The sequence below is a fragment of the Neomonachus schauinslandi genome, chromosome 2 (genome assembly GCF_002201575.2).
Source record: "Neomonachus schauinslandi chromosome 2, ASM220157v2, whole genome shotgun sequence".
NCBI classification, from domain to species: domain Eukaryota; kingdom Metazoa; phylum Chordata; class Mammalia; order Carnivora; family Phocidae; genus Neomonachus; species Neomonachus schauinslandi.
Window position 1 is genome coordinate 133,041,338 of NC_058404.1, and position 16,539 is coordinate 133,057,876.

The 16,539-nt window shown below is 38.4% G+C and overlaps 1 protein-coding gene and 1 pseudogene across 3 annotated transcripts in view; one reads left to right on the forward strand and one right to left on the reverse strand.

Moving 5' to 3' along the window:
- KLHL8 (kelch like family member 8) overlaps positions 1–16,539 on the forward strand; it is a 59,785-nt gene that overhangs the window by 9,882 nt on the left and 33,364 nt on the right. The window contains exon 1 of one of the 3 annotated variants that reach the window (XM_044912914.1): positions 10,297–10,397. The exons of the other annotated variants lie outside the window; for them this stretch is intronic. The gene's annotated coding sequence lies outside the window, so the exon portion shown is untranslated. Of the gene's footprint in view, positions 1–10,296; positions 10,398–16,539 lie in introns of those variants that run through there. 3 annotated transcript variants of the gene reach the window in all.
- On the reverse strand, positions 13,339–13,583 carry LOC110591395 (annotated as a pseudogene).

Genomic DNA, 16,539 nt, shown 5'->3' on the forward strand with positions numbered 1-16,539 from the left:
AGAGTCATTTGTTTTTTCATACAGCATAATCTCCTACTGCATCCAGGGGATAGATGATGCAGCCTTTAAATGTGCTTTGTCATCATTCTTCCAATTTTGTCACCGTTCTTCCAATTTTTTCTTTTTTTAAGATTTTATTTATTTTGAGGGGTGCCTGGGTGGCTCAGTCGTTAAGTGTCTGCCTTTGGCTCAGGTCATGATCCCAGGGTCCTGGGATCGAGCCCCACATCGGGCTTCCTGCTCAGTGGGAAGCCTGCTTCTCCCTCTTCCTCTCCCCCTGCTTGTGTTCCCTCTCTCACTGTGTCTCTCTCTGTCAAATAAATAAATAAAATCTTTAAAAAAAAAAAAGGTTTTATTTTGAGAGAGAGAGAGCATGAGCAGAGGGGAGGAACAGAGGTAGAGGGAGAAGCAGACTCCCTGCTGAGCAGGGAGCCCACCGTGGGACTTGATCCCAGGACCCTGGGACCACGACCCAAGCCAAAGGCAGCCACCTAACCAACTGAGCCATCCAGGCACCCCACCATTCTTCCAATTTTGATGTAGGTGTCTACTTGCTTGGTATGTGATAGACATTCTTTTTGCCTGTATCCTCATAGCAAAACATAACACCCTCATCTGTTGGGGATATTAACTTTCCGAGTCTTATGAAGTAGTGCTTCTCTTTGTGGTGAAAGACCAGTTTGTGAACTGATATTTTTATAAAAGACAAAAAACCTAATTACTAGAAAAATTAAAAAAAAAATGGATGTACAAAATATAAACTTCAATTTTTCATTAGATTCAAAGGGCATAGAATTACTCTGTCAAATATAAATTTCCTGTAAGGGTTTCTGAACACTCCATTTTTGTACTTACCTCATTTCAGACCTGTAAAAAAAAACATTGTGGACCAGACTCACTTTGAATAGCACTGCTATAAAGCACTTGTTTGGGGGTGCCTGGGTGGCTCAGTCGTTAAGCGTCTGCTTTCGGCCCAGGTCATGATCCCAGGGTCCTGGGATCGAGCCCCGCATCGGGCTCCCTGCTCAGCGGGAAGCCTGCTTCTCCCCCTCTCCCACTTCCCCTGCGTGTGTTCTCTCTCTCTCGCTGTGTCTCTGTCAAATAAATAAAATCTAAAAAAAAAAAAACCAAAACATTTGTTGCTTTTCATATTTGTCTTTGAATTAACACAACCTGCAGTATACCATGTGATGACTGGTTAAATGAACATATTGTAAGACAAGTGGTATTTCCCCGTAACACTGACAGTATTTCTATTTTTTATTGTAATTTCTTGAAATGTGATTATAAAACTGGTTGTATGATTTACATACACAGTATGTATATGTATGTGTATGTTGGTTTATGTGCTTACCTTGTGAAAATGAAAGGAAGTTTCCAAACTCCTAGGAGGAGACTGATTCTTGTATAGCCATGGTAACAGTCACTCAGACCAGTTTTAAACCTGCTTACTGAGTAATTGACAGTTCTTTAGAACTGTTTTTTTTTTTTAAAGATTTTATTTATTTATTTGACAGAGAGAGGCACAGCGAGAGAGGGAACACAAGCAGGGGGAGTGGGAGAGGGAGAAGCAGGCTTCCCGCCGAGCAGGGAGCCCGATGTGGGGCTCGATCCCAGGACCCTGACATCATGACCTGAGCCGAAGGCAGACGCTTAACGACTGAGCCACCCAGGCACCCCTAGAATTGTTTTTAAGTCAGTGGGATCAATCAACAACAACCTGCCTTAGTGAACAGGATTTTGCAAGCCAGCCAGTCAATGGTAGCCCTTCTAGTAACCACGCTTCAAAGCCTCTGAAAATCCACCAATCCCAGGACTCCACATTTCCTCCTAAACCCTATATAAGATTAGCAATCTGCTATACTCAGAAGGACGGTGCCTGAAGCATAGCTTTCTCTAAGTAAGTAATTACTATTTAGCTTTGTGTGTTTTGTTTCATTTCAGATATTGAATGGGAAATACCTTTTCACACTTAGAAACAAATTATTGATAAATTTATTTTTTGGTAGCCTTTTTATTTTTATTCAAATAATTATCATTTGTTATCTTTAAGTACAACCCTGTGACTTCTATGACATTCTTAAACAAAACTAATAAGTAATAGAGTCCCTACCTAAGAGACAGTTCATACATGTTGTTCACATACTTAGGTAAAATTCAAGTCTTTTTAAAAAATGTTTATTTTTTAGGGGTTCCTGGGTGGTGCAATTGGGTAAGTGTCTAACTCCTGGTTTTTGCTTAGGTTGTGATCTAAAGGTCGTGGGATCAAACCCTGCATGGGGCTGCATGCTTAGCTTGGAGTCTGCTTAAGATTCTTTCTTCCTCTGCCCCTCCACTCCTCTAAAAATAAATAAATCTTGAAAAATAAAATAAAAAAATTTTTTACTACTTTATACTAGACTTCCCAACTATAATGACTATAAATTGTGTGGTCCAGTTCAAACGAATGATTTATAGTAGTGAAATATTAATAGATGGACTTCTTAATAAAGCAGACTCCAAAATAGAAACATCTTACAAAGTATTCAGTGCCGTGAAAATGTTGTTTATAGACTCTGGAAATGACACTAGTATTTAACAAGCAGATTTTAAAAAAAAATTTTTATTGTTATGTTAATCATAATACATTACATTAACAAGCAGATTTTGATAAGAATTGAATCTTATACATGGTAATGCTAAGAAAAACATGTTTTGAATCACAGCAGTAAATTGTTTGAAGTCATGTATACCTTGACTAGGAACTACTGTAACTGTAATCCAGTTCGTCAAAGCAGCAGCTTCTCCTTTAATTATTGGCATAATGTATTTTCTTTTGGACTGCTTGATTCAAAATTTAAAATCTCTATTATTTGCTTTTGTAAATAAAAATGAAATAATGAGCATAGCCTATCAGATACTGTATTAAATGTAATATTTTGTATCATTTTAAAATCTTCACCTAACTGAATCATAAAGATACAAACTACAATTATTTTATTTATTTATTTTTTATATTCTTTTTTAAAATTACTATGTTAATCACCATACATTACATCATTTGTTTTTGATGTAGTGTTCCATGATTCATTGTTTGTGTGTAATACCCAGTGTTCCATTCAGTACTGCCCTCTTTAATACCCATCACCAGGCCAACCCATCCCCCCACCCCAGAACCCTCAGTTTGTTTCTCAGAGTCCGTAGTCTCTCATGGTTCTTATCCCCCTCCGATTCCCCCCCTTCATTCTTCCCTTCCTGCTATCTTCTTCTTCTTCTTTTTTTTTTTAACATATAATGTATTATTTGTTTCAGAGGTACAGGTCTGTGATTCAACAGTCTTACACAATTCACAGCGCTCACCATAGCACATACCCTCCCAGTGTCTATCACCCAACCACCCCATCCCTCCCACCCCCCACCACTCCAGCAACCCTCAGTTTGTTTCCTGAGATTAAGAATTCCTCATATCAGTAAGGTCATATGATACATGTCTTTCTCTGATTGACTTATTTCGCTCAGCATAATACCCTCCAGTTATTTTAAAGAAGAATGAATCTATACTTTCTGGAACAGGAGCTTGGGAAGATGATGGAATAGGAGGATTCTGAGCACTCTCATGGACACATCACGGTGCAGCTACATGAAGTGCAACTTACTTTGAAAATGACATAAAGGACTAACAGAACAGCTGTTCCACAGCTTAAGACATAAAGAAAAGGTCGCATTAGAAGGGTAGGAAGGGCAGAGATGTGGCTGGGAACCAAAACTCTGCACAGTGGGAGGGATATCACAAGCCTGGAGGTCTTCCTTGAGGAGTGAAGGGATCAAGCCCCACATTGGGTACCCCACACTCGAGAGATCTGTACTGAGAAAATGAGCCTCCATAACATCTGGCTTTGAAAATCAGCAAGGGTTAAGAAGAGCTGGAGGGCTAAAGGGAACTGAGACTCTGCTTTTAAAGGGCCAGCACCCTATATTACTCTCTCTGAGACCCAGCGCAGAGGCAGCAGTTTAAAAAATGCCTAGCTTATATATGAAGGAGATTTACTAATTTTAGAGAATGTGCTGGAGAGGCTGAGATCTGTAGGAACTTTCTCTGGGAATGGAAGTGATGGCAGGCATCATTTTTCTTACCCTCCTTCAGCCTAACTGGCCCAAAGCTGGTGGGACTCAGTTCTGATACTCTCCTTCTACCCTGCTGGTATTGCTCTTCTGCCCAGCATTCTCTTGTGGATCTACCCCACCCAATCTGCAGGTGTACCTCCAAAGTAGCTTCCATCCTGTCATACCCAGCGGGTAGCCTTGGTGTCTCCCTCCCCGCCAAAGCAACTGCTGCGTACCAAGACTGCATACCAACAACTGCATACCAAGCAGGCAGCTCTTCCCAAGTAATTCCTGCCCCAGGCTGGGGAAACCCTGCCCACCAGCACTCCCACAACAGTTGCAGCTAGGCCTCTCAGTCAGCTGTACCAGGGGCTAACCCCACCCACCAGCATGCCCATAGTAGCTGCAGCCAGGCCATTTAGCCAGCTGTGTTAGGGACCAGCCCTGCTCATCAGTGTGCCCATGGTAGTTGAGGCTGGTCAATGTAGTCATCCGGGGTGGGGGCCAGCCCCACCCACCAATGTACTTGCAGTGGTCATGGCCCAGTGTATCATATGACCTTACACAATTCACAGCGCTCACCATAGCACATAAGAGGGCACATGCAGCCACACAGGTGATACCCCTGGAGCACCTGGTTCTGGTGACCAGGGGTGGGATTGTGCTCCTGGGCTGCATAGGAGGCCCTTCACACAAGGCCACTACTTTCAAGACAAGGAGACATATCTGGCCCACTTGACATAGAAACAGAATCAGACAACATGAGGGGAGAGAGGAATATGTTCCAAATAAAATAAGACAAACCTTAGAAAAAGAACTAAATGAAACAGATAAGCAATATATCTGATACAGAGTTCAAAATAATGGTCATGAACATGCTTGCCAGATTTGAGAGAAGAGTGGATGAACTGAGTGAGGATTTCAACAAAGAGAAAATATAAGAAAGAACCAATCAGAGCTGAAGGATATAATAACTCAAATAAAGAAGACACTAGAGGGAATCAACAGTGGATTAAAAGATACAGAAGAATGGATCTTGATCTGGAAGGTGGGAGGAGTGGAAATCATCCAAGTTGAACAGCAAAAAAGAAGAAAAACCATTTAAAAAAATGAGAATAGGGTAAGGGACCTCTGGGACAATATCATGCATACTGACATTTGCATTATAGGGGGTTCAGAAAGCAAAGAGTGAGAGAAAGTGGCAGAGAACTTATCTGTAGAAATGATTGCTGAAGGGGTACCTGGGTGGCTCAGTTGGTTGAGCATCTGGCTTCGGCTCGGGCTCAGGTTATGATCTCAGGGTCCTGGGATTGAGCCCCACATCAGGCTCCCTGCTCAGCGGGGAGCGTGCTTCTCCCTCTCCATCTGCCTGCCACTCCACCTGCTTGTGTTCTCTCTCTGTCAAATAAATAATAATAATAAATAATAAATCTAGAAAAAGAAATGATTGCTGAAAACTTCCCTAGCCTGAGGAAGGAAACAGGCACTTCCAGGTCCAGGAAGTACAGAGAGCCCCAAACCAGATGAACCCAAAGAGGTCCACACCAAGACATATTAATTAAAATATAAAAAATTAAAAACAGAGTCTTAAAAGCAAGAGAAAAGCAACTAGTTACATATAAGGGAAACCTAAGGCCATTGTTGATTTTTCAGTAGAAACTATGCAGGCCATAAGGGAGTGGCCTGATATATTCACAGTGCTAAAGGAAAAAACCTATAACCAAGAATACTCTACCCAGCAAGATCATTCAGAATTGAAAGAGAGTTAAAGAGTTTCCCAGACAAACGAAAGTTGGAATTCATTACCACTAAATCGACCTTACAGGAAATTTTAAAGAGACTTCTTTAAGTGGAAAAGAATGGCCAAAACTAGAAGAAAATCATGAAAGGAAAAAGTTCCACTGGTAAAGGCAAACATAATACTAAAGGTAGTAGATCAGTCACTTATAATGCTAGATATAACTAGATATAACTAGTTATATCTACAGTAATTGGTTAAGAGATGTAAAATATGACATAAGTGTGGAAGGGCAGAATAAAAATTTTAGAATGGGTTCAAACTTAAGTGACTATCAACTTAAAATAGACTGCTGTATTGCACAGGATGTTAAATATGAACTTCGTTGTAACCACAAATCAAAATCCTATAATGGATACACTAAAGATAAAGGAATCCAGTCATACAACTAAAGAATGTCATCAAATCACAAGGGAAGAGTGTAAGAGAAGAATGGAACAGTGAAGAATTATAAAAAAAAAAAACAGAAAAAACAAAACGGCAATAAGTACATATCTATCAGTAGTTACTTATTTTTTTAAAAGATTTTATTTATTAGAGCACACACATGCAAGTTGGGGGAGAGGCAGAGGGGCAGAGAGGGAGGGAGAGGGACAAGCAGACTCCATGCTGAACACAAAGCCTAACATGGGGCTTGATCTCATGACCCCAAGATCATGACCTGAACTGAAATCAAGAGTTCGCTGCTCACCTTACTGAGCCACCCAGGCATCCCTATCAGTAGTTACTTTAAATGTGAATGAACTAAATGCTCCATAAAAAGACATAGGGTGGACACCTGGGTGGTTCAGTCATTAAGCATCTGCCTTCAGCTCAGGTCATGATCCCAGGGTCCTGGGATCGAGTCCCACGTCTGGCTCCCTGCTCCACAGGTAGTCTGTTTCTCCCTCTGCCCCTCCCCCCCACTCATTCTCTCAATCTCTCACTCACTTGCTCTCTCAAATAAATAAAATCTTAAAAGAAAAAAAGACATTGGGTGACTGAATAATGAATCAGGACCGATCTATATGCTATAAGAGACTCACTTCAGACCTAAAGATACATATAGACTGAAAGTGAAGGGATGCAGAAAGATACTCCATGTTGGGGTGCCTCTCTCTCTCAAATCTTTTTTTTTTTTTTTTTTTAAGATTTATTTATTTTAGAGAGTGCGTAAGCAAGTGGAGGGGGAAGGGGAGAAGGAGAGAAGTAGACTCCTCCCTCCGAGTGCGGAGCCTGATCTGGGGCTCAGTCTCACAACCCTGAGATCATGATTTGAGCTGAAACCAAGAGTCAAATGCCTAGCCGGCTGAGCCACCCAGGTCCCCCTCAATTAAATAAATCTTTAAAAAAAAAAGATATTCCATGTAAATGGAAGTGAAAGAAAAGCTGGAGTAGCAATTCTTATATCAGACAAAATAGACTTTAAAACAAAGACTAACAAGAGACAGAGAAGGGCATCACATAATGATAAAGAGATCAATCCAACAAGAAGATATAACAGTTATGAATATCTATGCACCTAACATAGGAGCACCTAAATATATAAAGCTAATATTAACATACATAAAGGGAGAAGTTGACAGTATACAATGATAGTAGGGAATTTTAAAACCCCACTCATACCAGGGGATGGATCATCCAGATACGGAAACAGTGGGCTTGAACAACACATTAGACCAGATGGGCTTAACATATAAATACACAACATTCCATCCAAAAAGGGCAGAGTGCACATTCTTTAAAAGTGCACATGGAACATTTTCCAGGATCATGTTAGGCTACAAAACAAGTCTCAATACATTTAAGAAGGTTGAAATCATATCAAGCATCTTTTCTCACCGTAACGATTTTTTACAAGAAAAAAAAATTTGAAAAACATAAACATGGAAGCTGAACAACATGCTACTAAACAACTAGTGGGTCAATGAAGAAATCAAAGAGGGAATTAAAAAAATACATGGAGACAAATGAAAATGGAAACAATGCAAATTCTCTGGTATGTGGCAAAGGCCTACCTCAAGAAACAAGAAAATTCTCACACAATCTAACCTTATACCTAAAGGAACTAGAAAAAGAATAAAGCCCCAAATTAATAGAAGGAAAAAAATAACAAAGATCAGAGCAGAAATAAATGAAATGGAGACTTTAAAAAATGGTAGATGATCAGTGAAACTAAAAACTGGTTCTTTGAAAACATAAAATTGACAAATCTTTAGCTAGACTCATCAAGAAGAAAAAAGGACTCAGGTGTATAAAATCAGAAATGAAAAAGAAGTTACAACCAACACCACAGAAATACAAAGGATTATAATAGACTACTATGAAAACAAGTTGGACAACTTAGAAGAAATGGATAAATTTCTAGAAATATAATCTTCTAAGACTGAATTAGGAAGAAATAGAAATCTGAACAGACTGGTTACTAGTAACACAATTGAATTGGTTATCAAACTCCCAACAAACACAAGTCCAGGACCAGGTGGTTTCCCGAACACCTGAATTCTACCAAACATTTGAAGAAGAATTAGTACCTATTCTTATCAAATTATTCCAAAAAATAGAAGAGGAAGGAGTACTTCCAAATTTATTTTACCAAGCCAGCATTACTCTGATACCAAAACCAGACACACCACAAAAAAAAAATTATAGGCTAGTATCTCTGATGGACATAGATGCAAAAGTCCTCTACAAAATGTTAGCAAACCAAATTCAACAATACATTAAAGGGATCATTCACCACAATTAAGTGGGATTTTTTCCAGGGATACAAGAATGGTTCAATATTCACAACTCAATCAATGTGATATATCATATTAACAAGAGGAAAGAAAAATCATGTGATCGTATCAATAGATGCAGAAAAAGCATTTAACAAAATTCAATATTCGTTCATGATAAAAACTCAACAAGGTGGGTTTAGAGGGAACATACCTCAACATAATAAAGGCCATATATGAAAAACAGGCAGAGGGCCTGGATAGACATTTTCCCAAAGAAGACAGATGGCCAAAAGACACATAAAAAGATGCTCAATATTACTAGCCATCAGAGAAATGCAAATTAAAACCACAATGCAATATCATCTCATACCTGTCAGAATGGCAGTTATCAAAAAGACAAGAAATAAGGGGCTCTTGGGTGGTGCAGTTGGTTAAGTGTCCAACTCTTAGTTTCGGCTCAGGTCATGATCTCAGGGTTGTGAGATTGAGCCCCACATCGGGTTCCACACTGAGCACAGAGTCTGTTTGGGTCTCTCTCTGCTCCTTCTCTCCCCCCATGTACACACGTGTGTTCTATCTCTAAAATAAATAAATCGTTAAAAAAACGACAGGAAATAACAAGTCTTGGCAAGGATATGAAGAAAAGAGAAGTCTTATGCACTGTTGGTAATATAAATTGGTGCAGCCACTATGGAAAACTATGGCGGTTCCTCAAAAAATTAAAAATGGAAATACCTATGTACCACTATGTTTATTGCAGCATTATTTACAATAGCCAAGATATGGAAGCAGCCCTAGTATCCATCAATAGTGAGTGGATAAAGATGTTATAACTACAGTGGAATATTACTCAGCCATAAAAAAGAACAAAATTTTGCCATTTGTGACAGCATGGATGGAGCTAGAGGATATTATGGTAAGTAAAATCAATCAGACAGAAAAAAATACCGTATGATTTCATTTATATTTGGAATCTAAAAAACAAAAAAACTAAAAACTAAAGAGACTCTTAAATATAGAGAACAAGACAGTGGTTGCCAATGGTGAGGTTGGGGGGGATTGGTGAAATAGGTGAAGTGAATCAAGAGGTACAAATTTCCAGTTATAAAGTAAATCACAGGAATGAAAAATACAGCATAGGGAATATAGTCAATAATATTGTAATAACTTTGGTGACATATGGTAACTATACTCACTGTGGTGAGCATTGCATAATGTGTAGAACTGTTGAATCACTATGTTGTACACATGAAACTAATCAGTTATGTCAACTATACTTCAATTTAAAAAAATAAAGGAAGAATGAGTCTAAGAGTACTGTTGCTGCCGGTAGTAGGTACTGCGGCAGTGCCATTTGAAGTTCCTCTTTCTACTTAGTACTGTTCTGATTAATGTGTAGTATAAAAGTCACTCTTTGCCGACAAAGATTTTAGCTATGAGAACAATACAGTATGAGTTAATACAATGTTCTACATAATGGTATTACATATATTGATAGTACATGCTAATATGTGATACAGATTATAACTACAAAGAAATTAGAAAAAGAATAGAGTGACTTAACATAATATCCTTATGCTTTTGCTGTAAGTTTTGTTTTCTGAAATTCATTGTAAGTTGTGTTTAAATGTAAAAACACATTAGTTTTATTATATATTCTCTGCACTGGACCAGTAAAACCTATCTGCTTCTGTTTGAAATACTTTTTTCTTCAGAACTTATTTTTGTTGATTAAGAATGACTTTACTAGCACTTAGAGGAACCAAAAAAAATGGTCTCACTTCTTGTCTGCTTCAGTGTCGTAACACACTATGGTGTGATAGAAACAGACTTCCATGGATCATCTCTTTTTTTCTTTTTTTTAATCTCTTAATATATTGGGGAAGGGGGAGTATCTTATTTTTTTCTCCCTAAAGGTTAGAATCTTAGATACAGTTTTTTAACATTTTGGGTTAGAGTTTACTTTCACTTAATACAGTCTTTATGAAAGCCCCAAAATCTGTGAAGTTCCTTAGGGAGTGAAATGTCAGGGTAAATATTCTTTTCCTGATCTTGTCTTCCTATTTTATTTATATATGATAGATTTTTTAAAAAGTTGAGAACAGTGCATTTTTTTGAATAGACCATTTTAAGAGAATTTGGTATAGAAAGTTTTTGAGCTGTTGTGTCTTGCCCAAATCTGCTATCAATGTAAAAATAATTTTATAAAAATGAATCGTAATGCCCTTTTCATAGAACAGTCCTCTGACAAAGGAAAGAGTTTTGTGACAACAATAATAAATTAAACCTTTCACTAAACAGAAGCTAGAGTGGTTTGATACAAGGGACAATGTGTATGGTAGTTTTGAATTGTAGGTAAGTAAACCTAGTGAAATTTAGAAGTAACATATTAGTAATGCTTGCCATCCTAATACTCAGACTCTTAGGGCACAAAATATGGTATGATGAAAGTTCTGGATGAAAGAAGACTCAATAGCCTAACCAGTAAAGAAGAGTTGACTAACATATAGCCCACAAAAATCATTTTGACTCAATCACTTATGACCCAGGCTTATGTGGGCAAGATATATAGATATTACTAAGATACTTTCCTCTAAGAGTTAACACTGTGTTAAGTAGACAGATCTAAAATACAAAAGGAATAAAGTCAGTCAGAGAAGTACATTGTACCATATGGGTTCACAGAAGGGTGAACACACCCCATTGGGAGAATTTAGAGAAGGCTTCATGCAATTCAGAAAAATTATTTAAGTTGGGCCTACACATCATTCCCTCACAAGAAATAGCTTGAGTACTTGCACATATATTTGAGAAAAATGGAATAGTGAAGTCTGATTTAATAGAAAAAGAATGGGCTTAGTCAGAGCCAAATTGAAGTCCTAGCTCCCGGGGTGCCTGGATGGTTTAGTGGGTTAAATCAGACTTCAGCTCGGGTCATGATCTCAGGGTCCTGGGATTGAGCCCCGCATGGAGCCTGCTTCTCCCTCTCCCTCTGCCCCTCCCCCCACTGGTGTGCGCACGCTCTCTCAAATAAATAAATAAACTCTTTAAAAAAAAAAAATCCTAAGTTCCCAGGCTCTATTTGTGTCACTTTGGGCAAATCAGGGATGTTTAGACCATCTATAATGTATTCATGATGTTTACATGAGAAAGTTTATATAAGATTTCTGGCAAAATATGTGACACATAGTGGTTTAGTAAGTAGCCTTTCCCCCTCCTCTCCCCTACTTTATATCAAAAATTAATGGAGGAAAAGACTAGAAGGTAAGTTGGAATCAGAGCAATGAATGCCAGGATAAGCAGTTTCAACTACATACATCAAACAGTTTGGAATTGACACTGAGAGCTAGATAAGTCTGGCAGCATTGCCTATAATAGATGTTTAGGGATGATAGGGCCGTGGTGATTGGTTAATGGGGGCTGTTATAATCCAGGCAAGATTGGTACATTTCACAGTACGGTGGTCCCCTCACCCCTCCTTTATCCCTGGCTTCATTTTCTGCAGGTTCAGTTTTGTGAGGTCAGCTGCTGTTGAGAAGTAGATGGAGGATCATCCTCCTGATGATCATCAGAAGGTCAGTTGTAGCCTAACAGTACATCGTAATGCCTGTGTCATTCATCTCACTTCATCTTATCATGTAGGCGTTTTGTCATCTCACATCACAGGAAGTGTGGGTGTAATACAGTAAGATATTTTGAGAGAGCACATTCACATAACTTTTACTATCATATATTGGTTATAATTGTTATATTAATAGTTAATCTCTTACTGTGTCTAACTTATATATTAAACTTTATCATAGGTGTGTATGTATGATCATCAGAGATATTGTCCTGTAGTTTTCTTTTTCTTGTAGTGTCTATCTTTTTTTGGTATCAGGGCAATGCTGGCCTTTTAGAATAAATTTGAAAGCTTTCCTTTCTCTTCTATTTTTTGGAATAGTTTGAGAAAGATAGGTATTCTTCTTTAAATGTGTGGTAGAAATGTCTCTGAAACCATCTGGTCCTGGACTTTTGTTTTTGAGAAACTTTTTGGTTATTGATTTAATTTCATTGCCAGTAGTCAGTCTTTTCAAATTTTCTGTTACTTCCTGATTCAGTTTTGCAAGGTTATGCTTCTAGGAATTTATCCATTTCTTATAGGTTGTTTCTTATAGGTTGTTCTTATTTGTTGGCGTATAATTTTTCCTAATATTCTCTTATAACCATTTGAATTTCTGGGGTGTCAGTTATTTCTCCTTCATTTCTGATTTTACTTGATTCCTCTTTTTTTTTTTTCGATAAGTCTGGCTAAAGGTTTATATATTTTATTGATCTTTTCAAAGAACCAGCTGCTGGTTTTATTGATTTTTTTGGGGGGGGGTCTATTTCATTTCTGCTCTAATCATTATTATTTCCTTCCTTCTGGTTTTGGGCTTTTTCTTTTTCTAGTTCCTTTAGGTGTAAGGTTAGGTTTTTTATTTGTGATTTTTCTTGCTTCTTGAGGTAAGCCTGTACTGCTTAATCTTCCTTAGAACAGTTTTTATTGCATCCCAAAGATTTTGGACCATTGTGTTTTCATTTTCATTTGCCTTTGTTTTGTTTTGCTAATTTAATAACCAATAACAAAATTGTACAGAGAATGCCCATAGGGGTTCATAGATCAGGGTGTTCTCTCATGCAAGGCTTAAGATTTCAGTCTCTGGTGTTTGGAATTTAGGCTATAGTCCTTGTTTTTGAGTGGACCACTGGGTATGTGACACCCAATACATGCTTTTAACCAAGTATGAACAGAAGAATGGCCACTTGGCCCAGGTAGTAGTAGATGAAGTGTTGGCTTCATGTGTCACGTAACTACGGAAGTTTCTCCCCACGATGCCGTGCAAGGTGGGGTTGTACTTCTTGTTAAACTCCTTAATATGGGCTAAAGTGTCCTTCCCTATATTCAGTGTCTGAGTAGCACACTCCACTGAGACCTGTTGCGTCTCCTCTGACATACTGGCATTTGATTACAGACTTTCAGTGAGCACATGGTTACAGAGGAGCAGGGGGTGGCGGACTGCAATGGCCTTCTGGGGGAGAGGCTGGTGATGCTCACACCTGGTGGGAGCTACCATGCTATTGAAGCCATGGCATCTAAGGAGCTGTATGCCAGCTGGTGCCGTCTAGTCCGTCTCTGTGTATTTTGTGATTTCCTCTTTGATTTCTAGGTTAGCCCATTCATTGTTCCACTGTTTGGGGATGGAATGTTCTGAATACATCTATCTGATCCAATGTGTCATTCAAAGCCATTGTTGCCTTGTTGATTTTCTGTCTGGATGATCTATCCATTAATGTAAGTGAGGGTGTTAAAGTCCCCTACTGTTATTGTATTACTGAAATTCTTTTCTTTACGTCTGTTAATGGTTTATGTATTTAGGTGCTTTTATGCTGTGTGCATAAATATTTAGAATTGTTATATCCTCTTGTTGGATTGTGCTGTTTATCATTATGTGGTTTCCTTTGTCTCTTGTCACAGTCTCTGTTTTAAAATTTATTTTGTTCAGTATAAATATTGCTACCCCAGCTTTATTTTCATTTAAAAAATTTTTAAATTTAAATTCAATTTAATTAACATATAGCATATTATTAGTTTCAGAGGTAGAATTTAGAGAATCATCAGTTGCATATAACAAACACCCATTGCTCATTCCATCAAGTGCCCTCCTTAATGCCCATCACCCATTACCCCATCCCCCCACTTACCTCCCCTCCAGCCACCCTCAATTTGTTTCCTAAGATTGAGAGTTTCTTATGGTTTGTCTCCCTCTCTGGTTTTGTCTTGCTTAATTTTTGCTCTCTCCCCCTATGATCCTCTGCCTTGTTTCTTAAATTCCACATATCAATAAGATCATATGATAATTGTCTTTCTCTGATTAACTTATTTCGCTTAGCATAATATCCTCTAGTTCCAGCCACATCATTGCAAATGGTAAGATTTCATTCTTTTTGATGGCTGTGTAATATTCCTGTGTGTGTGTGTGTGTGTGTGTGTGTGTCTACACACATCTTCTTTATCTGTTCATCTGCTCTTTCCATGTTTTGGCTATTGTGGACATTCCCAGCTCTGTTTTCACATCTGTTTGTATGATAAATTAATCCCTTCACTTTCAGTCTGCATGTGTCTTTAGATCTGAGGTGTTTTGTAGGCAGTGTATTGATGGATCTTGCTTTTATATCCATTCAGTCAACCTATGTCTTTTGATTATAGCATTTAGTTAATTTATATTCAAAGTAATTATTGATAGGTATGTACTTATTGCCATTTTGTTACTTTATATGGTTGTTTTTGTGTACTTCTCTGTTACTTCCCTTGCTTTCTTTCCTTGTGGTTTGATGGCTTTCTTTAGTGATATGCTTGGGGATTCCTTTTTGTTTATTTTTTGCATATCAATTACAGATTTTTGATTTGTGGTTACCATTAAGTTCACATGTAATATTTTATGCATATACCAGTCTATATTAAGCTGATGGTTGCTTACTTTGAACCCATTCTAAAAGCACTAAATCTTTAATCCCCACATTTTATGTATATGATATAATACTTCATATCCTTTTGTGAATCCCTTGGCTGACTTTTTAGAAATAATTGATTTTTACTACTTTTGTGCTTTAACCTCTGTACTGGTTTTATAACTGATTGATCTAGTACTTTTATTATATTTGTATTTACCTGTGAAATTTGTTCCTTCCCTAATTTTCTTACTCTTGATTATGGTTGTTCCTTTCCACTCAAAGAAGTCCCTTTAACTTTTGTTGGTGTGGGAAACTCTTTATCTCTCCTTTTCTGAATGATAGCCTTGCTGGGTAGAGTATTCTTGGTTGCAGGTTTTTTCTTTTCAGCACTTTGACTCTATCATGCCACTCCCTTCTGGCCTGCAATGTTCTGCCTAAAATTCAGCTGATAGCCCTACGGGGTTTCCCTTATATACAAGTAACTGTTTTCTTTTCTCTTGCTGTTTTTATTTTATTTTTTTAAAGATTTTATTTATTTATTTGACAGAGAGAGACACAGCGAGAGAGGGAACACAAGCAGGGGGACAGGGGGAGTGGAAGAGGGAGAAGCAGGCTTCCCGCTGAGCAGGGAGCCTAATGGCGGGCTCAGTCCCATGACTCTGGGACCATGACCTGAGCCAAAGGCAGACGCTTAATGACTGAGCCACCCAGGTGCCCCCTTTCTTGCTGTTTTTAAAATTCTCTCTTTTTCACTACTTTTTGCCACTTTGTTATGTATCATGGCGTAGACCTCATTGGGGGTTATTTTCTTGGGCGTTCTCTGTGCCTTCTAGATGTGGATATCTCTTTCCCCAGATTTGGGAAGTTTTCAGCTATTCTTTCTTCAAATAAGTTTTCTCTCCCCTTTTCTCCTGTTCTCTTTCTGGGATCACTATAATGCAAGTATTATTACACTTGATGATGTCAGTCAATTCCCATAACCTATTCTAATTTTTTTTATTCTCTTTTTTTTGTTCATCTTGGTTGCTTTCCATTACTCTGTCTTCTGATTTGCTTATCCATTCTTCTGCCTTTTCTAGTCTGGTATTGATTCCCTCTAGTGTATACAATTTTAATTTCAGATACTGAGTTCTTCATCTCTTTTCTTTTGGCTCTTTTTATCTGATTGCAGGCCTGCAATCAGACCAGATGCCTGCCCTCAGTAAGTCTTCTGAGGCTGCAGTTGCACTGGTGTGTGTGGTTATCTTCCCAGTGCAGGAGTCACTTTGAAGTGGTGCTCTTCCCCAATTGGGCTGCTTTGGAGGGATGCTTGCCAAGTGGGACAGGATTGGATGGGGCAGATCTGCAGGAGAATGTAGGGTCAGGGCGTGTGGTGTTAGCAACCTAGATGGAGTGTGTTCAGAAGTGTCCAGCTCTCTCTGCTTGGGGGTGGAAAGAGAAATGACACCCGCCGGCTCTTTTGTCCTTGAAGAAGTCTTCTTA